This window comes from Lethenteron reissneri, chromosome 58 (assembly GCF_015708825.2).
Source record: "Lethenteron reissneri isolate LAM-NWPU_2019-01 chromosome 58, ASM1570882v1, whole genome shotgun sequence".
NCBI classification, from domain to species: domain Eukaryota; kingdom Metazoa; phylum Chordata; class Hyperoartia; order Petromyzontiformes; family Petromyzontidae; genus Lethenteron; species Lethenteron reissneri.
In genome coordinates, this window is record NC_083836.1 from 10,711,944 (window position 1) to 10,735,065 (window position 23,122).

General features: G+C 53.0%; 2 protein-coding genes across 2 annotated transcripts in view; one reads left to right on the forward strand and one right to left on the reverse strand.

Annotated features, from left to right (window-relative positions):
- Positions 1-23,122, forward strand: part of LOC133357588 (dual specificity tyrosine-phosphorylation-regulated kinase 3-like) — a 520,504-nt gene that overhangs the window by 28,828 nt on the left and 468,554 nt on the right. The gene's annotated exons all lie outside the window — the stretch shown is intronic.
- The window catches only part of LOC133357585 (insulin receptor substrate 1-like), a 60,874-nt gene continuing 48,544 nt past the window's right edge, over positions 10,793-23,122 (reverse strand). Inside the window, exon 2 of the mRNA XM_061575581.1 lies at positions 10,793-21,852. The gene's annotated coding sequence lies outside the window, so the exon portion shown is untranslated. The remainder of the gene's footprint in view (positions 21,853-23,122) is intronic.

Below are 23,122 nucleotides of genomic sequence, written 5' to 3' on the forward strand. Positions count from 1 at the left end.
TGTTAGTGTGTTTACGTGGAAGTGGGCGGGGTATGGGAGGGAGTGTGGGTGGGAGTGTGTGGGTGGGTGTTTGTAGTGGGGAGTGATAGTGTAGCGGTTAGCGCGCTGCGCTATGAATCCGGTGACACGAGTTCGATTCCCGCTCACGGCCAACACCAGTGACGATTATCTGAACCGGTCCTGGGTCTCCACTAGGTCGACTCAGCCTCAAATGAGTACCTGGTGCAGTGTGTAAACATTGCCACTAGGGAGACAAATGCGGTCGGGCGTGGTGCTGGCCACCCACTCCTCGTGTACCGTTCCGGACTTCATAGGTGCTCGCTAACAGCACTTGCACCTACAGTCTGTTAAGGCTATATAGGGAATCTTTGGATCTTTGTTTTGTGGGTGGGAGTGTGGGTAGGAGTGTGTGGATGGGAGTTTGTGGGTGGGTGTTTATGGGTGGGTGTTTGTGGGTAGGAGTGTGTGGGTGTCTGTGGGTGGGAGTGGGTGGGAGTGGGTGGGAGTGTGTGGGTATTTGTGGGTGGGAGTGTGTGGGTGATAGTGTGTGGGTGATAGTGTGTGTGAGTATGTGGGTGGGAGTGTGTGGGTGGGAGTGTGTGGGTGGGAGTGTGTGGGTGGGAGTGTGTGGGTGGGAGTGTGTGGGTGGGAGTGTGTGTGAGCGTGTGGGTGGGAGTGTGTGGGTGATAGTGTGTGTGTGTGAGTATGTGTGTGTGAGTGTGTGGGTGGGAGTGTGTGTGGATGTCTTGGTGTGAGAGCGTGTTGTTCAATTGACAGCGCGCTGCGCTACGTCTGTCCCGTGACCTCCTGCCAGCAGTGAACCTTCCTCACCTCACGCGGCCTCAGCATCCACCTAACCTGGTACAAGTGCTACGGTGACGTCATTGCCACTTCGTGGCGAACGACGGCTGTTGCTGTGTGCGTGAGGAGCGGTGGCGTAGTGGTTTGCGCCCTGTGCCGTGAACCAGGCGACCTGAGTTTGATTCTCGCTCACGGCGTGAGTAACAAATATCCAAAAGCCATTCCTAGCCCCCCCCCCCTAGGTCGACTCAGCCTCACACGAATACATGTGCTTAAGAGACACAGCGGGCGACGTAGCCCAGAGGCAAGCACCCGGCCCTGGCTGGCCCGGTCTGGCCGGGCCTGGCCTCACCTGGTCTGACCTGGCCCGGCCCAGCCCGACCTGGCCTGACCTGGCCCGGCCCAGCCCGACCTGGCCTGACCTGGCCCGGTCCAGCCCGACCTGGTCTGACCTGGCCCGGCCCAGCCCGACCTGGCCTGACCTGGCACGGTCCGGCCACCCCGGTGAATACCGCGAGTGCACAAACCACGGTCATGCCGTGCGGTGTCCCCTTGATGGCGCCACGTTTTGGTAAGGGATCACGCGGACGTCGCTCTACCCGAGTAGGCCACCGTGCGCGACGGGCGGCCACGCTGCACGCTCCGCATGTCGCATCGGAAGTTGAAGGGCGACACGCGGCGCGAGATACCTCGACTGGGAATTTGCGCGCGGCGCCGGTCGCCACTCGCCTGTGCGGCCGCCACGGACTGCCGCGAGCACGGAGATGCAACGACCACAACGGGGTAGAGGAGGAGGGTATGGGGAGGAGGGCTTTGACTGTCGGCATCTACTCCTTTCGTCTCGCTACTACCGATGTTAGTAACCCCGTTTCACAATAATATGTTAGCCTATAACTATATATAAAGAATGTTTTAGTTGCACAACGTGTATTGGGGGTTTAGAGGGAAGACAGTCTGCCGGTGGAAGTTTTCGTGAAACGATTTAAAGGTAACAATACTCACAACGATACTCACAAGGCTACTCACAACGATACAACGCTACTCACAACGATACTTAAAACAATACTCACAACGATACTCACAATAATACTCACAACGATACTCACAACAATTAAGTAATTGTGCCTCTTTACTTTCGTGCCGGCCCCATGGGTCTCGGATTTCCTCAAAGGCGCGTGGGTGTAGATCGCGGTGATTGATATGCTTGCCATTGATACGATATGGATACGGTATTGATACGATGTTGCTACGGTATTGATACGATGTTGCTACGGTATTGATACGATGTTGCTACGGTATTGATACGATATTGATACGGTATTGATACGATAGCCAGACGCGTGGATCGGGCTTGGTCCATGGTAGACCACAGTTTTTTTTTATGAATAAAAAAGAAATCCACAATTTTTCTGAGCACGTTTGTGTCTTGTTCATCTGTTGATTCACCCCCCCCCCCCCCACTGGGCCCCCACGCGTCACGTGGCGCTGCCACGCACCGCCCCATCGTGGCGCCCCTGCACGCGCACTCGGATAACATTTAGTGGAAATCGCCGCATTCGGCCCTAATCTCAGCACTAGAGCATCTAAGCTATCAGCTCGGCGACAGGGAAGAAGACTGTAGCACGTGCATTGGGATCCATTCCTAACCCTTAGAACGGTCTTAAATACCTGAGCCCAGAAAGGTGATGACCTGGCTAACATCTGCCCCCTCCCCCAAAGGAAATTCCTCACCCCCACCTGCTCCGATGAGTCTGATACCGTCGATGTCCCAAAAAGTGGGGATGTTTGCAATGTATATGTGAGTGAGGATGTGGAATAAAACATTTCATAATTTGTAAAAAAAAAAATCTAAACGCCGCTGGCTGGCTGAGACTCGCCTGGTGGAAGAGAGCCTCGGCCTTGTGGCTACAGAGAGCAGAAAGGGGGCAGCAGTAACTGGGGTGTGCCCCCCACTCCGAGGTCTTGGCCCAGCATGAGAGTGACTGGACGTTGTGTGACGGGGGTCGGGCGGTCACATGAGCGAGGTGGCACTAGCGACGGGCCAATGGAGTTATCACCCCTCCACCCCACGGGCACCCACCCCATGACGCCCCTTATATCTTCCCCGCAGACACCAAGGATGGAACAGGGAGAATGCAGGAATCCGTGCGGGCAGGCGCCACGGTGTCTTATAGCGTTTGGCAACAGCGGAAGGTCCCCAGTTATGTAATGACGCCCTGCGTAACGATATCCCTTCTGATTCCACGGCTACGGCCTGACGTGTGAAGTATGGTCGGCTCGTGTTGTTCACCGGTACCGTTGGCAGAGAGCAACACCGCTCCCGCCAGGCACAGAGCCTCGTTGGCTAGGAGATGGTAACCACCTGATTCCGATCCGGAATCAGACGTTTGCCTGTATATGTGAATTTTGTGTTGTCTCTCTCCCCGTGGTCGCGTGGATTTATCTCCGGGTCCTCCGGTTTGTCCTTCCACGTTGAGAATAGAGTATTTGGCTTCTGTAAATGTTCACATGATGATAAGCCACTTCGTTGGGCTATAATTTGTGATGGCCAGGTCGCTTCTGAAGATGAGCTACATAGCTCAGTAAGGCATTACCTGGTAAAATTTAAAGAAAAAAGTTAGATTGAGTATTTCTTGGAAAAACAAGCGGAATAACATTCGACACGCACACACATGGCACCACAACCCCAACTGCCACCACCACCAACATGACCTCAACCACCAAAACCACCACCACAACTACCACCACAACCACCACTACAACGACCACCACCACTGCCACCACCATAACCCCAACCACAATCACTACCAGCACCACCACTGCTATCACCATAACCACAACCACCACAACCAGCACCATCACTGCCATCAAGATAACCGCCACCACCAGCACCAGCACCACCACAACCACCGCGAGAGTGAAACAAACAGACGAAAGACGACAACCCGGTGGACTCCGCCGAGCCGGCGATGGAGGCTTCCATTGGAGACTACACGGGCACTCGTGCTCACAGTATGAACGTCACATTTAATAATAAGATTGTTATTATTACACACGACGCAGCAGCAGTATGTTAAAAGAGAAGCTCATTGTGTACACAACAAGGACCCTGTTTGAAGTCGCGTGCGCACTCCCGAACTGTTCTGCTGTTGCACTTGGCCGTAGCTACGACTTCTCATTTCTGGCGAAGTCAATCTAGGGGTGGCCCGGTGCCGGATGCCGTTACCTCCTGTGATGGGGTCGGTAGATCAAACGAACACTGGGGGAACAACAACCCAAAGTGTGAGCGGCGATACAAAGTCCCGCACCTCACGCCGACAGAAAGAGAGACCGAGAGCTACGACCACCTCCACAGCCAGGGCTTGAACTCGCTCCCGTCCCAATGCGAGGTCGCCTCGCGCGTTCGCGTGGCCAGGCGAAAAGTCGCCCGAAACGGTGGAGTTGGCCTCAACGCGTCGGGTGGAAGGAAGATGACCCCCCACCTCGCATCGACGAGGCCCCAAGGCCCACTCACGGAACCCACCGGGTCCAGGCCCACGGTCGCTCTCGGGGATCGTGAGTACCGTCTTCGATATAAGTTCTTCAATCCCAGAGGTCACGGGGCTGGACGTTGCGGTGGAGAGCCGTCGGGGTCGGTGGAGTGGGCGGCTGGCGAGGGGGTGGGCGGTGGCGGCGGTGGCCGTGAGCCACCCCCGTCAGTCTTACATTTACATTTGTGTGCTGATATATATAATGTCCCATGTAAACAATGTACACAAAAATCCGGTGTGGTTTGCGTGTTTTTTTGGGGTGGTTGTGGGTCGTTGTAGGGGTGGTTTATTTGTTTCCCAGATGCCGAGGGCCCAAGACCCAAACCCCCGCGGGCCCCCCACGTGTGACCCGGTTGGTGTCCCCTGGTGATCTGAGGGGCCTTCTCGGAAAGGGCCTCTTCCGGCATGTGGGTGGCCACACTCGACCGGCCGAGCAAAGCGATTCCCTCTTGAGTAAGAGGCGACATTTCGGTCGCTTTAGTTTTTGCTCTGGGGCATAGAGTGTAGTAGTGGCGACATCGTCATCATCGTTGTCGTCGTTGTTGTCACGTTGACGCGTCTTCAATCAAATTTGTCGCAGAGTTGTTGTTGCTGTTGTTTGGTGGAGGCAGAGAGGGGGGGGAGACGCGGCCAGGAATGTGATGGGGGGGGGGGGTGAGCGGAGATGCGGGGGAGTTGACGGGAGGCGTGGGGAGATGAGGGGAGGGGTAGGGGAGGGGTGGGGAGGTGAGCGGAGATGCGGGGGAGTTGACGGGAGGCGTGGGGTAATAAGGGGAGGGGTGGGGAGGTGAGAGGAGGCGTGGGGAGGTGAGGGGAGGGGTGGGGAGGTGAGGGGAGGCGTGGGGAGGTGAGGAGTGGGGCGGTGAGGCGAGGTGTGGGGAGGTGAGCGGAGATGCGGGGGAGTTGACGGGAGGCGTGGGGAGATGAGGGGAGGTGTGGGGAGGAGCGGGAGGCCATGCTACCTGTTCTCTGCTCTGAGTGGCCATTTCATTTTTCGCGTCGTGATTTTATTATCTTAATTGATTTACTGAACAAATTCGTCAATAAATACCGGATGTGTGTGTGTAGAAAACATATATTAAATAACCCCGCAGCAGCAGCAACAAACATAACAGGGACAACTCCAGGTGAGGTGGGGGGGTGGTGGGGGGGGGGGTGAGTGGCGCGAGGGGTGCTCCCTCTGGGGTGGTGGAGGGCACCGGTGGGGGAGCAGTCGAGGGGGTGGGAGGGGGGGGTCACGTTCCATACCGCGGATCGCCTCTCGTGGCGCCAGTAGAGAGGGGGAGCCACGCAGGGCACCGCCACCACCACCGCCTCCAACCCCTCCAACCCCCTCCAACCCCTCCAACCCCCACCGTCTCCTCCGGTGTCACTTCCAAAAATACGCCGCTCGGAAAAGGCGTGGGGAGGAGAGGGGAGATGTGGGGAGGAGAGGGGAGATGTGGAGAGGAGAGGGGAGGCGTGGGGAGGAGAGGGGAGATGTGGGGAGGAGAGGGGAGATGTGGGGAGGAGAGGGGAGATGTGGGGAGGAGAGGGGAGGCGTGGGGAGGAGAGGGGAGGCGTGGGGAGGAGAGGGGAGATGTGGGGAGGAGAGGGGAGATGTGGGGAGGAGAGGGGAGATGTGGGGAGGAGAGGGGAGGCGTGGGGAGGAGAGGGGAGATGTGGGGAGGAGAGGGGAGACGAGGGGAGGAGAGGGGAGGCGTGGGGAGGAGAGGGGAGGCGTGGGGGAGGAGAGGGGAGGCGTGGGGAGGAGAGGGGAGGCGTGGGGAGGAGAGGGGAGCTGTGGGGAGGAGAGGGGAGCTGTGGGGAGGAGAGGGGAGATGTGGGGAGGAGAGGGGAGATGTGGGGAGGAGAGGGGAGCTGTGGGGAGGAGAGGGGAGATGTGGGGAGGAGAGGGGAGATGTGGGGAGGAGAGGGGAGCTGTGGGGAGGAGAGGGGAGGCTGTGGGGAGGAGAGGGGAGATGTGGGGAGGAGAGGGGAGGATGTGGGGAGGAGAGGGGAGCGTGGGGGAGGAGAGGGGAGATGTGGGGAGGAGAGGGGAGGCTGTGGGGAGGAGAGGGGAGATGGTGGGGAGGAGAGGGGAGATGTGGGGAGGACGAGGGGAGATGTGGGGAGGAGAGGGGAGATGTGGGGAGGAGAGGGGAGATGTGGGGAGGAGAGGGGAGATGTGGGGAGGAGAGGGGAGATGTGGGGAGGAGAGGGGAGATGTGGGGAGGAGAGGGGAGATGTGGGGAGGAGAGGGGAGGCGTGGGGAGGAGAGGGGAGGCGTGGGGAGGAGAGGGGAGATGTGGGGAGGAGAGGGGAGATGTGGGGAGGAGAGGGGAGCTGTGGGGAGGAGAGGGGAGGCTGTGGGAGGAGAGGGGAGATGTGGGGAGGAGAGGGGAGCTGTGGGGAGGAGAGGGGAGGCGTGGGGAGGAGAGGGGAGATGTGGGGAGGAGAGGGGAGGCGTGGGGAGGAGAGGGGAGGCGTGGGGAGGAGAGGGGAGATGTGGGGAGGAGAGGGGAGATGTGGGGAGGAGAGGGGAGGCGTGGGGAGGAGAGGGGAGGCGTGGGGAGGAGAGGGGAGATGTGGGGAGATGCCGGCAGGAGAGGAAGGAGAGAGAGGCGCTGCTCTCTGGGTGGCGTCACGCGGCGGCCCCGCACGCCGTCTCCGACGTCCCCTGAACGTCTCTGGCGCGCGAGCACGATTCGAATCTGCGGGCAAGGCCGCCCCGGTGAACAACAGCTGTGCGGTTTGTCAACCATCAACAGGCATAGCTTTAACACGCAGCAGCAGCAGCAGTAGTAGGAGGACTTTCACCGCCAATATCCATAATAGAGGATTTGTTGTGGGTTAGATCGCATAAATATCAACGTGTCATGAAACCCATCACCACCCGACACGTCAGCAAAAACGCGGCCAACTCGTGACTAGTTCAGCACAAACCGGCTGTGTGGCAGAGAGTTAAAACCCACTCCAACATTTACAATGCGACTACCGTGACCTTTCCGCCAGGTAAATTACAACAGCAGCATCATCAGGCGACAGCGCAGGATTGTGGAGAAATCCTCCCCCTGCTTCGGTCTTTAACTCCGCATCGAGCGGATGGAGCCGATGTCTTCGCGAGTGTTCCTCCCTCTATTTAAGACCAAAACTACGAGCAGGATTTCTCCACAATTCTGCCCTGTCACCTGATGAAGCTTCTCCTGCTGCTTGCTGCTGTTGTTGTAATTGACTGGCGAAAATGTTACGGTATTCGAAATTGTAAATGTAGTAGTGGGTTTCACTCTCTAACACGCAACCGGTTAGTGCTGAACGAGTCACGAATTGCCACGGTTTTATTTACTTGACAATCTTACGAGTTGGCTGCGTCGGTCGGGTGGTGGCGGGTTTAACGACACATACATTTACGCGATCTAACCCACAAAAAACCTCTTATGTATAAAGATATCGTACGAGGCGACTCATGCTGCCTGATTCGCCTCGCCTGGCCATAAAGATCCCGTGACTCAATTCCAGAATCGGGCCACATTGTGTTGCGTGCGTGCCGGCATCACGGTCGCCACCAAAAACGCGCTGACTCGAGTTTGGATGACGTACGGCAAACGTCGTCCCCTCCTACGTGAGGCTATACATAGGGGACGGCTGCCTGCTCAGGGTGGGGAGTGGTGGTGGTGGTGCCCCTAAGCTAGAGCCGCACAGCAACGTCACCCTCGACTTTGTGAACGACACCACAGCGGCCTGTGTTTGTGAGACGTAGCAGCAGCCCCACGCACACCACGGGGAGGACGAAAGCGCGCCCCACACACCACGGGGGCTCAGTGGGTGTTGTTGTTGTTGTTGTCAGGAGGGATGGGAGGCTGATCCTCTGGAACAGAGAGGGTAGCCCGGTGGCCAATTAGAGACGTCCCAGTGGGACTCCTGGCGCAGGTGGCCCAAATGGGCCCTGGGGAGGAAGGAGGGTCCACTAGTTTGATGGAGCAGTTGGACTCGTGAGCGAGGTGGCCCAGAAGGGGCAATGTGGTCCAAGAAAACGACGTGTTAGAGAGTTAGAGAGTGTGTGGTAGAGAGTGTGGTAGAGAGTTAGAGAGTGTGTGTTAGAGTGTGTGTTAGAGAGTGTGTTAGAGAGTCTGTGTTACAGAGTGTGTGTTAGAGAGTGTGTGTTAGAGAGTGTGGTAGAGAGTGTGTGTTAGAGAGTGTGTGTTAGAGAGTGTGTTAGAGAGTGTGTTAGAGAGTCTGTGTTAGAGAGTGTGTTAGAGAGAGTGTGTCAGAGAATGTGTGTTAGAGAGAGTGTGTTATAGAGGGTGTTAGAGAGTGTGTGGTAGAGAGTGTGTGTTAGAGAGTGTGTGTTAGAGAGTGTGTTAGAGAGGGTGTGTTAGAGAGTCTGTGTTAGAGAGTGTGTGTTAGAGAGTGTGTGTTAGAGAGTGTGTTAGAGAGTGTGTTAGAGAGTGTGTTAGAGAGTGTGTTAGAGAGAGTGTGTTAGAGAGTGTGTGTTAGAGAGTGTGTGTTAGAGAGTGTGTTAGAGAGTGTGTTAGAGAGTGTGGTAGAGAGTGTGTGGTAGAGAGTGTGTGGTAGAGAGTGTGTGTTAGAGAGTGTGTTAGAGAGTGTGTGTTAGAGAGTGTGTGGTAGAGAGTGTGGTAGAGAGTTAGAGAGTGTGTATTTAGAGAGTGTGTTATAGAGTCTGTGTTAGAGAGTATGTGTTAGAGAGCATGTGTTAGAGAGTGTGTGTTAGAGAGTGTGTTAGAGAGTGTGTTATAGAGTCTGTGTTAGAAAGTGTGTGTTAGAGAGAGTGTATTAGAGAGTGTGTGTTAGAGAGTGTGGTAGAGAGTGTGTGGTAGAGAGTGTGTGTTAGAGAGTGTGTGGTATAGAGTGTGTGTTAGAGAGTGTGTGGTAGAGAGTGTGTGTTAGAGAGTGTGTGTCAGAGAGTGTGTGCTAGAGAGAGTGTGTTAGAGAGTGTGTTAGAAAGGGTGTGTTAGAGAGTGTGGTAGAGAGTGTGTGGTAGAGATTGTGTGTTAGAGAGTGTGTTAGAGAGTGTGTGTTAGAGAATGTGTGTTAGAGAGTGTGGTAGAGAGTGTGTGTTAGAGAGTGTGTGTTAGAGAGTGTGGTAGAGAGTGTGTGTTAGAGAGTCTGTGGTAGAGAGTGTGTGTTAAGAGAGTTTGTGTTAGAGAGAGTGTGTTAGAGAGTGTGTTAGAGAGTGTGTGTTAGAGAGTGTGTTAGAGAGTGTGTTAGAGAGTGTGTGTTAGAGAGTGTGTGGTAGAGAGTGTGTGTTAGAGAGTGTGTTAGAGAGTGTGTGTTAGAGAGTGTGTGGTAGAGAGTGTGTGGTAGAGAGTTTGTGGTAGAGAGTTGTGTTAAAGAGTTGTGTTAGAGAGAGTGTGGTAGAGAGTGTGTGTTAGAGAGTGTGCTATCGAGCATGCTAGAGATTGTGCTATTGAGCGTGCTAGAGAGTTGTCTAGCGAGTGTGCTAGTGAGTGTACTAGTGATTATACTAGTGATTGTGCTAGTGATTGTGCTAGTGAGTGTGCTAGTGAGTGTACTAGTGATTGTACTAGTGAAAGAATGCGACTGTGCGGGCCGGGTTAGACGCAGCGGTTCAACAAAGCCATAGCTCGCGACATGTGTCTTTAATCTATGAAAATGGGCACAACAGATACCGTTGCTGACCTTACGTGAACTCAACCCATACGTTAACGCAACCCTTACGTTAACTCAACCCTTACGTGAACTCAACACTGACGTTAACTCAATCCATACGTTAACTCAACACTTACGTTAACACAACCCTTATGTTAACACAACCCTTACGTTAACTCAACCCTTATGTTAACTCAGACTTTACGTTAACTCAGACTTCTTGGTTCTTTCGGTAAAGTCACGTAGAAAGAAAGTAATAAAATAATAAAAATAAAACATAATAAAATAATTCTCACGACGTTTCGGCCACAACGCAAGCAGCCGTCCTCAGGTGAAGACCAGGTCTGTCGGGGAGACAGCGTCTGAATGAAACACCACCACGCTTGGAGCGTATATTTAAGCTGGGTTGGAAGGGGGAAGGGCGCCTTTACAAAATAATTTGCATATCAAGAGGAATTTAGCATATTTCTGGGAAATGCAGGTATGTGATTAGTACTACTTGTGAAATGCGTAGGAGGTGGGCGGGGGGTTTCAAAGTCATATTATGCCCGTGCATTATACAGGATTAGCAGCATCAAAGGGAGGGGATAGGAGTAGCATTAATAAAGGGATGTTAATAGTATGTAGCTGCAGTAACTAAACAACCACGTAAAAAACTAAAGTATAAACTACATAGTATCATCAGTATACTAAATATACTCTCCAATAATCTCCAAGCGTGGTGGTGTTTCATTCAGACGCTGTCTCCCCGACAGACCTGGTCTTCACCTGAGGACGGCTGCTTGCGTTGTGGCCGAAACGTCGTGAAAATAATTTTATTATGTTTTATTTTTACTATTTTATTACTTCCCTTCTACGTGACTTTACCGAAAGAACCAGGAAGATGAATCCCTGCAGTCACGAAAGCTTTAAATCGAAAGTTAACTCAGACCTTACGTTAACTCAGACCTTACGTTAACTCAACACTGACGTTAACTCAACCCTGACGTTAACTCAACACTCATGTTAACTCAACACTCACGTTAACTTAGACCTTATGTCAACTCAACCCTTATGTTAACTCAACCCTGACGTTAACTCAACCCTCACGTTAACTCAACACTGACGTTAACTCAACACTCACGTTAACTCAACACTGACGTTAACTCAACACTGACGTTAACTCAGACCTTACGTTAACTCAGACCTTATGTTAAATCAACACTGACGTTAACTCAACACTGACGTTAACTCAGACCTTATGTTAACTCAACACTCACGTTAACTCAACCTTTACGTTAACTCAGACCTTACGTTACGTCCGCAGTTAACGTTGCTGACCTGAGGTTAAGTCAATAAATGACAAGAATGCAGTCGGCCCCAGCAGCAGCAGCCGCGTGCGAGCCCAAGAGGTCTCCCAGCTGAACGTCATCTCGACGTTCGTGCGTGGTGGTGCTGCTGCTTGCTCTGCTGCTGCTGGTGGTGATGCGTGAGGGGAGCGGTGGGGTAGCGGTTAGCGCGACGCTTACACTACGAATGCCCGGGGGCAAACACGAGTTCGATTCCAGCTCGCGGCCAACACCAGCGATGATTATCTTGATTATCTGAACCGGGCTTGGGCCTCCCCCTAGACTTAACAGACTGTAGGGGCAAGTGCTGTTAGCGAGCACCTATGAAGGCCGGAACGGTATACGAGGGGGTGGGTGGCCAGCACCACGCCCGACCGCCTTTGTCTCCCGAGTGGCGATGTTTACACACTGCACCAGGTACTCTTTTGAGTCTGAGTCGACCTGGCGGAGGCCGAGGACCGGTTCAGATAATCGCCACTGGTGTTGGCCGTGAGTGGGAATCGAACTCCGGTTGCTGGGTTCGTAGAGCAACGCAAACCCGTTACACTACCGCTCCCCATAACACTCTCTATCACTCTCTATCATACAATCTCAATAACTCTCTCTGTCACTCTATATCACACAATCTCTGCCACTCTCTCGATCACTCTCTTACCTAGATAAACTCCTAACGTTGCTCGGCTTCGGCCAGGCCTTCATCTCGAACGTTAGGCTCCTGTACACGGGCACATTCAGCCTCATGAAGATACACCAGTGAGTCGGCGCCCCTTTCCCTGTAATGAGGGGTGTCAGACAGGGATGCCCCCTCTCGGGGCTGCCGTACACCTTGTCCATTGAGCCACTCCTACGCCACCTGAGACAAAATCTGTCTGGCCTCAAGGTCCCGGGACCTGAGAACGCGGTTGTCAGGCTCTCAGCCTACGCAGACGACATGTGTCGTGCTCAACGACGTCTCCGCACTCTGCCAGGCAGCTGCAGTGTATGAGAAGGTCTCATCCGCCAGGATCAACTGGGCCAAATGCGAGGCTCTGTGTTTGGAGTCGCAATGCGGCGTACGCTGTGCTCCTCCCAGGAGGAATCAGTTGGCAGGCCGACGGAGTCAAGTACCTAGGGGTCTACCTGGGGAAACCACACGTCGCTCTGAACAACTGGACTGAGCTGGCCGACATAATCGAGGTTTAATTACTGACATGGGCACGCCTCGCTCCGCAGATGTCCTTTAGGGCCCGAGTGCTCGTTGCTAACAACCTGGCAGCATCTGTGCTGTGGCACAAGACCAATGCCCTCCAGTCTCCTGCCTGTCTACTCACCAGAGTGAACCGCTCACTCGTGCACTTCATCTGGCACAGGAAGCACTGGCTCAGGCCGGGGGTTCTCTGCCTCCCAGTGGGTGAGGGTGGAGCAGCGTCTGGTGGACGTCACCACCAGGGTCATGAGCTCCAGGGTCATGAGCTTCAGGCTCATGGCCTTGAAGCGGCTGCTGTACGACCGGGAGGAGCTACCCTGGAAGTCGCCGGTCCCTCACCCTGCTGAGAAACGCAGGAGGATACCTGGGGTACGCAAAGGAGCTCTTCCTGTTGGACCTGAGCCTGGTCGACTACACGAGGCTGCCAGGTCATTACCAGAACTTTTTTGACGCGTGGCAGAACTTCGAGTGGAGCAGAACGCGCGCGCACTACGACCTCGGCACATTTCCTGAACGAGCCCTTGTTCTGCAATGGCCTCTTCCAGTGGATCAGAGGAGAGAGGACCCTGGCTCTACGCTTCACATCAGTAGGGCTGCGGACAGTCTTCGACCTCGTGCAGGCCCACCAGCGCAAGTGAAAGACCGCAGATGAGATCGCCAGCACCGCGGGACTCCACTCCACGCTCGCCGGGGAGAAGCTGCTGTGGGACGTGCTGCTCGCCATGCAGGAGCTGCGCCTGGAGGTGGCGAGGGACAGTAGCGGCCCTCCCTCCCCCCTCCTCCTCCCTGGCCACAGCGACTCTGGGAAGCTACTGAAGCTCCGAGGCTGCTTGAACATGCCCATTAAGAGTGCCCCAAAGAAAGCACTCTACACGTGCTGTGTCAAGGTGCTGCATTCCTGGGACCTGCCCAACCTACCGGACACAAAATGGAGAAATAATGTATCTCCCCTCATTGTGGCCACCCCCCAGTAGAAACAAATGTACAAGTCACGTGGCCATCGGCCATGTGGCTCAGCCGAATCTCGCCGAGGGTACCAGAATTGTGCACTTTCTGCGGTGCCAGGGAGGTTCTGCCCCACCGGTACTTACGCTGCCAGCGGCTCAACCCAATGTTACAGCTTTTGGAGACCATTTACAGGAAACTGGGGGTGCCCTTCTACAACAGTAGCTTCGTATATTACTTGGCTAACAAGTTCCATGACCTCGACAAATTCGTCTACGCCCAAGCGAAGATGGCGGTGTACAAGACAAGAAAGAAGATGCTGCAAGGCGACACTGACGACTGCTCTGTGGTGCCAGTGTTGAGGGGCCTGCTCAAGGTGCGGCTCTGGCTGGAGCAGGCGTACCACTCACATGCTGGTGACGTGCGCATCTTCTTCGAATGCTCGGGAGCAGGAAAAGCCCTCTGCACTGGCGTGAACGGCACTCTCCTTTTCACCTTCTAACGTGCTCGGTCGTCGGGTGTGGCGTGCGCAACGACGACCACGTGGAGTTGTTTTGTGTTGTGTGTGGCACGTCTAGTGCCACGTGCCACAGCGCGTGTTTATTTTATTGTTTGGTTATTTTTTTGCTGCTGACTTTGTGTTTCGTATCGAAATTGTTTCCAGTGCTGTTGCTGCTGGTGGCAATAAAAGTGGTTTCAAAGTCAAAAGTCTATCACTCTCTATCACATAATCTCTATCACATAATCTCTATCACATAATCTCTATCACTCTCTCTATAATGGTCTCTATCACTCTCTATCACACAATCTCTATCACTCTTTATATCACTCTCTCTATCACTCTCTTGCAAACTCCGTCTGTGCCCAAGCAAAGATGGCAATTTTACAAGACCAGGAAAAAGATGTCACAAGGCGACACTGACGGCTGCTCTGCGGTGGCGGCAATGTCGACGGCCCTGCTCAAGGCACGGCTCCAGCTCGAGCTCACGCTCTGCTCCAAAGCCGGTGACGCGCGCATGTTTTTTGCACAGTGGGGGGGGGGGGGGGGGGTGAAGCCCTCTGCACCAGCGCAAACGGCATTCTGAACTTCACTTTTTAACGAGGGTATTCGTCGCGCATGGCGTAGCGTAACGACGTGGTGTTTGTGTTGCGTGTGGCACGTGCAAGCGCCACATGCCGCAGGTTGTGTATGTGACGCACACACGTGATGCTGTGCTCGATGTGACATTGTATCGAAATCGGCTCCAGTGCTTTTTCTGCTGGCAGCAATAAAATTGGTTTAAAACTCACAACTCTATCACTCTCTATCACACACTCGCTATCACTCTCTATTACACTCTCTATCACACACTCTCTAGCACACTCTAACACGCTCTCTAACACAGTCTCTATCAATACCAATACCCGCCATTTGCCACAAAGTGATGGTGACGTCACCACGGTACCTGTGCCAGGCCAGGTGCACTTTGAGGCCACGTGAATTGTAGAAGGCTCGCTGATAGGAGTTCCTGGGACAAACCCAGGTGCCATGGGTTGGCTGACTGAGATGACTGGTACATGCACCAGCTGTACCCCCGACTGTGCCAATGTGCTGCACTTTAGCTGCCCGGTGCTCTTGTTGTTGTTTGGAGCGTCTCTCGTCTGCCCTCCATTGTTGCTGGAGGGCAACTGCCTCCAGAAGCATCTTTCACCAGCCTCCTTCATAGAGGCAGAATCTTGACACCGCTGGTACTAGTCAGTAGGAAGTCCACTTAGCTCCACATTCTCTCGTACCGCATCAGTCCATCTCTTCTCCAGCCCATGTCATGCCCGTTTAGCCCCATCTATCCAACCAAACAGAATCTGCTTGGGCATGCAGTGACTGGGCATGCGGGCTACATTACTCAGCCAACACAACCTTGCCTGCCTGAGGAGCTTAGTGATGGGAACGTGTCCAGATATTTCAAGGATTTGTGAGCTCCTCACACAATCCAGCCTGGTTAAACCCAGTATGGATCGTAGGCATGTCAGCCTGAATGTTTCTAACCGGCGCAGATGTTCCATTAGAGGGGTACACCTTTCACAAGAATAAAGAAGGGAGGGAATGACTGGCCGAGAAGACCCACAGCTTCGAGTGGAGTGACATATACCAGGTAGAGTCCGCACAGCATTACACAGCCGATGAGAAGATAATGCCGCCCGGATGATTTGGAGTAAGACCTCTGCTGTCAAATCGGAGCTGGTCATGAGCACATTGCCCAGGTATGGGAACTCTCCACTCTCTCCAGAACTGCTCCATCACCAATGGGGAGCTGGGGAGGTAGCATAACATACCCAGACAGGTGAGCTGATGGTCAGACTCCACCACTTAGTGGCACACTCCAGCTTCAGCAGTAGTACCTTCAACTCCTCCTTTGAGTGAGCAGCAATCACCACATCATCAGCATATGGAACATGGTTGACCAATATGGAGCCATCCCTCGACCACACCAAGTCATCAATTCACCTTCCATTGTATCTGTACCGGATAGAAATTCCTCTGGTACAGCCATGGAACGCTTCTCGAATAACGTGGTCAAAGATGATGTTAAATAATGTGGGAGCCAGTTGACATCCCTTGTCGCAACCCAAGGTGAACAGGGAATAGCTCTGATTCCTGGCCATGTAGCTGTACCCGGGCCTGCCAACCATCATGCAGGCCCTTAAGGATTGTGAGCAGAGAGTTAGGGACTCACGATGAACAGCCTAGAGCCCTGGTATGTTGATGGCATCATAGGCCTTGACCAGATTAATAAAGTAGAGATGTAGGTCTTTTTGGAATTCCCTACACCTCTGCAGTAGCAAACAGAGAGAATATGGAATGAGTGCCATGTCACCCTGGTCTGAAACCAAATTTGGGGTCAGCAAGACTCTCCTCAGCGCGCCTGGCAAGGCGATGTTAAATAATCCTTCCCATCACGTTTCCAGGCACACAGAGAATAGAGATGCCCCTGTAGTCCTTAAAATCTGTGCAGTCCCCCTGTTAAAAAGGGGATAACCAGGGCATCCTTCCAATCCTGTGGAACCCATGCTGTGGTCCAGACAGTTGTGATGATGTCATATAGGGCAGTCTGCACATAGATGCCACCCTCCCTCAGCTTTTCGCTTGGGAAATCGCCTCTGCCTGGCACTTTCCTGGTCTCAGACTCTGGATTTCCCCTCATACTTACCTAACAGATGGCACCTCAGCCAACCACTCAGAAGGGGTGGCTACTTCTAGCAATATTTGGCAGAAGTAGCTTCATGATGTTGTCTGGGCTGAGGGAATTTCCCTCCCCCAAGACCTCACAGGAATGCTCTGCAAACCCGTTCCTCTGTTCCTGGGAGTCGGAGATAGAATCACCATTCGTTCCCTTAAGGATGGTGATAGGAGAAGTGCTGCAAGTAACTGTTTTGATGGAATTAAATAGTCATGTGTGATTGTGGGCTACTGAGGCAGATTCCATCTCCTCAGCAACCCGCGCCCACCACTCATCCTGGCAGCACCGCACGCTCTCCGACTCTCCAAGGCTGCAGTAAGCTTCCTCATTCTGCAATGTTGGATGTTGTAGACGACGGGAGTGGGCCTGTCGTTTCCTTTCAACCAGCCAGAACACCTCCTACTTCCGCCATGGTTTCTGGGGAGGTCTGGACCACATACCCAATGCAGCCATTCCATCAGCATGAGCCACAGTCCTGAACTTCACCTATTTCCCCTCAGCATCAGAAATAGGGAAGATGCCAAACACAGCTGCAAGCGATGTTGATATTCCTGCTTGCAACTATGGAGAGGTGCGGCTTGTGACTCAACCTGTAACAGGTGGTCTCCCTGTTACAGGTTGAGTCACAAACCGCATCTCTCCATAACAAAGGCTCAGCCTTTGTTATGCAGTCTATTCTTAGTCTTAAGCCTCACCTTACCATATTAATAAAAGTATGTGGCCCTTGCCCCACCACCTTCTCCAACCATTATATAAACGGAGTGGTAGCTTCTGCAATCTCTCATTTACTTGATACAGCTGTCGTGGCTGTGACGGTACCACCTGAAGACGGAAGCTTGTGTTGCCTCCGAAACGTCGTGATTTTTATTTTATTTTACTTTTTAATGTTTTTACCTACGTGACTTTACCGGAAAAAAAACCTAAGAATATGGGTCCTAGATGGACACCCAGTACTGGAGTGGAATAATGGCATTTGCATCTTACAGATGACAAGCTGATGGTCAGTGGGAAAATCCACTCCATGGTAGGCCCTGGTGTCGAGAACATAGGCCCGCATCCGCTGGTCCGTAAATATATAGTCCAGCAGATGTTCTTTCTTGGACATGGCATGCATCCATGATGTTGTGTAGATGCACCAATGCCGGAACAGTGTGTTGGTAATTAGAATCCCATGGGCTTCACAGCCTCCTACTTTTTTTATTGAGCTGATCTGGCCCATGCCTTCCGATCGCTCCAACCCAGGTGTCACCTGGATAGGAGTGATCACCCAAAAGCAATATTTTATTCCAAGGTGCCACATTAGCTAGTACCTGGGACAGGAGGGTATAGAAGGCGTCTGACTCATCGGCTTTGTCTGCATCCCTCCATTGATGTTCATCTTCATTAGGGGAATAAGCAACTACCACTATTCCTTGCCTCTTGTTGATGGGGAGGTGAGTCCACAGTAGTCTGGCATAAACAGCTTCCCACACCTCACCCCAACACTCCCACAGCCCCTTCATTATTTGTTCAACAGAAGTCATACTCCCTGTTGTTTGGCAGTTTCTTGCCCGAGTGGAGAACTGTCCAGCCCTCATGATGACTGGAGCCAAAACCGGTCCACTGGACTTCCTGGATTCCACAGAGGTCCAAGTGGTACCAATCCATCTCCCGACAGAGGTGTAGCAGCCTCTCCTCCGCAATGAGAGTCCGAACATTCTATCACACTGTCTATCACACCCTTTCACACTCTCTATCACACTGTCTATCACACTGTCTATAACACTCTCTATCACACTGTCTATCACACTCTCTGTCACACTGTCCATCACACTCTCTATCACACCCACCAATGTCTTTCACTGCATCGTTGGGTATCGCTCACGGAGTACGATCTGTCTGCTTGGTTGGGTAACAGAGTTCGGAAGTATGGGAACCCCCCAGTGTTTAGAAAGAGACCGTGTCACAAAGTCCGTCTTAGAGAGTCCGTGTTAGAGAATCCATGTTAGAGAGTCCATCAGTGCCTGCCTGAAAATGTAGCATAGTCTGTGTTGGCGTGTCCGAGTTAGAGTTTACCGTGAAAGTCTATGTAGACAAGGTGCGGTGTTAGAGTGTCAGGAAGAGTGTGTGAGTGTGAGAATGTGAGAGATTGTCAGGAAGAGTGTGAGTGTGAGTGTGTGAGAGTGTCTGGGAGAGTGTCAGGGAGAGTGTGTGAGTGTGAGAGAGTGTCAGGGAGAGTGTGTGAGTGTGAGTGTGTGAGAGTGTCTGGGAGAGTGTCAGGGAGAGTGTGTGAGTGTGAGAGAGTGTCAGGGAGAGTGTGTGAGTGTGAGTGTGTGAGAGTGTCTGGGAGAGTATCAGGGAGAGTGTGTTAGTGTGAGAGAGTGTCAGGGAGAGTGTGTGAGTGTGGGAGAGTGTCAGGGAGAGAGTGTCAGGGAGAGTGTGTGAGTGTGAGAGAGTGTCAGGGAGAGTGTCAGGGAGAGTGTGTGTGAGTGTGAGAGAGTGTCAGGGAGAGTGTGTGAGTGTGAGAGAGTGTCAGGGAGAGTGTGTGTGAGTGTGAGAGAGTGTCAGGGAGAGTGTCAGGGAGAGTGTCAGTGAGAGAGTGTGAGAGAGTGTCAGGGAGAGTGTGTGAGTGTGGGAGAGTGTCAGGGAGAGTGTGTGAGTTTGGGAGAGTGTCAGGGAGAGAGTGTCAGGGAGAGTGTGTGAGTGTGAGAGAGTGTCAGGGAGAGTGTCAGGGAGAGTGTGTGTGAGTGTGAGAGAGTGTCAGGGAGAGTGTCAGGGAGAGAGTGTGAGAGAGTGTCAGGGAGAGTGTGTGAGTGTGGGAGAGTGTCAGGGAGAGAGTGTCAGGGAGAGTGTGTGAGTGTGAGAGAGTGTCAGGGAGAGTGTCAGGGAGAGTGTGTGTGAGTGTGAGAGAGTGTCAGGGAGAGTGTGTGAGTGTGAGAGAGTGTCAGGGAGAGTGTCAGGGAGAGTGTGTGTGAGTATGAGAGAGTGTCAGGGAGAGTGTCAGGGAGAGTGTCAGTGAGAGAGTGTGAGAGAGTGTCAGGGAGAGTGTGTGAGTGTGGGAGAGTGTCAGGGAGAGTGTGTGAGTGTGGGAGAGTGTCAGGGAGAGAGTGTCAGGGAGAGTGTGTGAGTGTGAGAGAGTGTCAGGGAGAGTGTCAGGGAGAGAGTGTGAGAGAGTGTCAGGGAGAGTGTGTGAGTGTGGGAGAGTGTCAGGGAAAGTGTGTGTGAGTGAGAGAGTGTCAGAGAGAGTGTCAGGGAGAGTGTGTGAGTGTGAGAGAGTGTGTGAGTGTGAGAGAGTGTCAGGGAGAGTGTGTGTGAGTGTGAGTGAGAGAGTGTGTGAGTGTGAGAGAGTGTCAGGGAGAGTGTCAGGGAGAGGGTGTGTGAGTGTGTGTGAGTGAGAGAGTGTCAGGGAGAGTGTCAGGGAGAGTGTCAGTGAGAGAGTGTGAGAGAGTGTCAGGGAGAGTGTGTGAGTGTGGGAGAGTGTCAGGGAGAGTGTGTGTGAGTGAGAGAGTGTCAGAGAGAGTGTCAGGGAGAGTGTGTGAGTGTGAGAGAGTGTCAGGGAGAGTGTGTGTGAGTGTGAGTGAGAGAGTGTGTGAGTGTGAGAGAGTGTCAGGGAGAGTGTCAGGGAGAGAGTGTCAGGGAGAGTGTGTGTGAGTGTGAGTGAGAGAGTGTGTGAGTGTGAGAGAGTGTCAGGGAGAGTGTCAGGGAGAGTGTCAGGGAGAGAGTGTGTGAGTGTGTGTGAGTGAGAGAGTGTCAGGGAGAGTGTGTGTGAGTGAGGGGACCGCACCGCAAGGCGACCGCTCCCCGCGGGGCCGTGCGACCATACGCGTGAGGGTGTTCAACGCTCACATGGACACCGTACCCTCCGCTTAAACAACAACAACAACAACATGGTAACAACAACAATCATAATAACAACAGCGACAACAACAACAACCACGCGGCTGCGACTGTGTCTGCGAGGGTCCGCTTCGTCTACACCAACGTGTAAGGGGGGTGGACATGGGGGCGTTGGACACGACGTGAGGCCGTCTGCGCCGGAGACAAAACGGCGACGTGACGGCACCTGAAATCCACCGTCGATGAAACGCGAGAGTCGTGGAACGCCATGGTGGCAGACGGAGAAGAAGTCACCATGATGGCAGAAGAAGTCACCATGATGGCAGAAGAAGTCACCATGATGGCAGAAGAAGTCACCATGGCAGAAGAAGTCACCATGATGGCAGAAGAAGTCACCATGATGGCAGAAGAAGTCACCATGATGGCAGAAGAAGTCACCATGGCAGAAGAAGTCACCATGATGGCAGAAGAAGTCACCATGATGGCAGAAGTCACCATGATGGCAGAAGAAGTCACCATGATGGCAGAAGAAGTCACCATGATGGCAGAAGAAGTCACCATGATGGCAGAAGAAGTCACCATGATGGCAGAAGAAGTCACCATGATGGCAGAAGAAGTCACCATGATGGCAGAAGAAGTCACCATGATGGCAGAAGAAGTCACCATAATGGTAGAAGAAGTCACCGCGGCAGACGGAGAAGAAGAAGTCATTGTGGCAGAAGATGAAGAAGTCACCATGGAAGAAGTTGTCACCGTGTCAGAATAAGAAGAAGTCACCATGGCAGAAGATGAAGAAGTCATCGTGGCAGAAGAAGAAGTCGCCGTGGCAGAAGATGAAAACGTCACCATGGCAATTTTGGCAACACTTTTGCCTCGAGTTGTGGAGAGAGAAATAGCGGAGAGAGATAGGAGAGAGAAGATAGAGGAGAGAGAGAGAGGGGAGATATATAGGGGAGATAGAGGAGAGAGAGAAGAGAGAGGGCTGCCACTTCCGCCGTCCGTTTGTGAGCGGTGTTACTCCCAGGACCAAGAGAAATGGTTGAACACGAACTGTGCCGGAGAAGGGGACAAAAACTAAAACCTGAGCTTCTGGTAAAGGGGGACGAGAACTCCGCTGGATTTCAGCTGGGAGACGAGGAAAGTGACGAGGGGAGTGATGAGGGGAGTGACGAGGGGGACGCGGCAAGTGGAGGCGGTGGATGAGGGGTCCTCGTCATCCTCGTCTTGGTGGGCCCGACCTCCAGGCTGTCCCCAGCGTGTCCCAACGGCATGTACCATTGGCGTGTCCCACCGGAGTGTCCCACCAGAGTGTCCCACCGGAGTGTCCCACGGGCGTGTCCCATCAGCGTTCCCAACCGGCGGGTCCAACCGGCGTGTTCCACCGGAGCGTCTCATCGGAGTGTCCCACCGGCATTTTCCTGTAACAACAGCACAAGCCGCGTGCTCAGGGCCACCGCATTTCCCACGCATGCAAACTCGGGCTCACGTCTCAGTCGGCCTCAGCCTATCCATGCCACGTTGGCATTGGAGGTGTTAACTACCTCGCGGCGTCCTTCCCTTCACGAGCCTCCTCCATAGAGGTCGATCTTGACACCGCTGGTACAGGGTCATCGGCAAGTCCACTCAGCACCACATCCTCCTGTACCGCATTAGCCCATCTCTTCTCTAGCCCATGTCGTGCCTGTTTAGCCGGGTCCCAGACTCCATGTGGAGTCTGGGCACGCAGATTACATGATCCAGAAATAGTCCCACCTTCCAGAGGAGCTCACTAATAGTACTGTGCCCAGATCCCTTTGTAGGAACATTGCAGGGCAAAGAAGTCACCCTCATGAACGTCTATCACCCGCCCCTCCCCCCCCCTATCAATTCAAAACTTTTTCCTGTAATTGCGTCTCTTATTGAGAAAAGGAAGGGGGTCTTAGCGCAGGAGGCGATTTGAACCTGCTTAAATACCCCGTTCCAGATAAATGGCACTCGACTAATTCTGACCAAAACGCGGCACAGAAGCTTCTACTCAGTGAAATAATCACTCAACGCTAGTTGACAGACCGTTGGAGGACCCTCCACCCCACCGAAAGAGAATCACCCACATTTCTAGAGCCCAAAAGAAGCTTTCCAGAATCGATTATTTTCTCATCTCCATGCCCCTGTTACCACACCTCACCAAAGCGGAGATCCTGGATATGCAAATGTACGGCCACGCTCTGATGACAATCTAATTCATCTTAGACCAAAAAAATAATAACGACTTATAAATTATTGGCCCCTAGACCGTCGACTCTTAGAGCACGATCAACTGGTCAAAGAAATAAAAGAGGAAAATGAGGGATATATGAGTAACAATGTCGCTTCATCCCCACCTCCCTTTCCCCAAATACTATGGGATGCACGTAAAGTGTATGTATCAGAGGTTTCCCTCGTGGAGAAGGGAGCATGGAGGCTTAAATAAACATCTGGGAAAAATAACAGCGATGAGAGGATGTAAAGCCACGCAATCAGCTGAAATTATCAAAGAATCATCTTCTTGGTTATTTCGGTAAAGTAACGTAGAAGGGAAGTGATAAAATAATAAAAATAAAACATAATAAAATAAAATAATTCTCACGACGTTTTGGCTACAACGCAAGCAGCCGTCTTCAGGTGAAGAATGAGACACTGCCAAGCTAGGAGCTTATATATAAGCTGGGT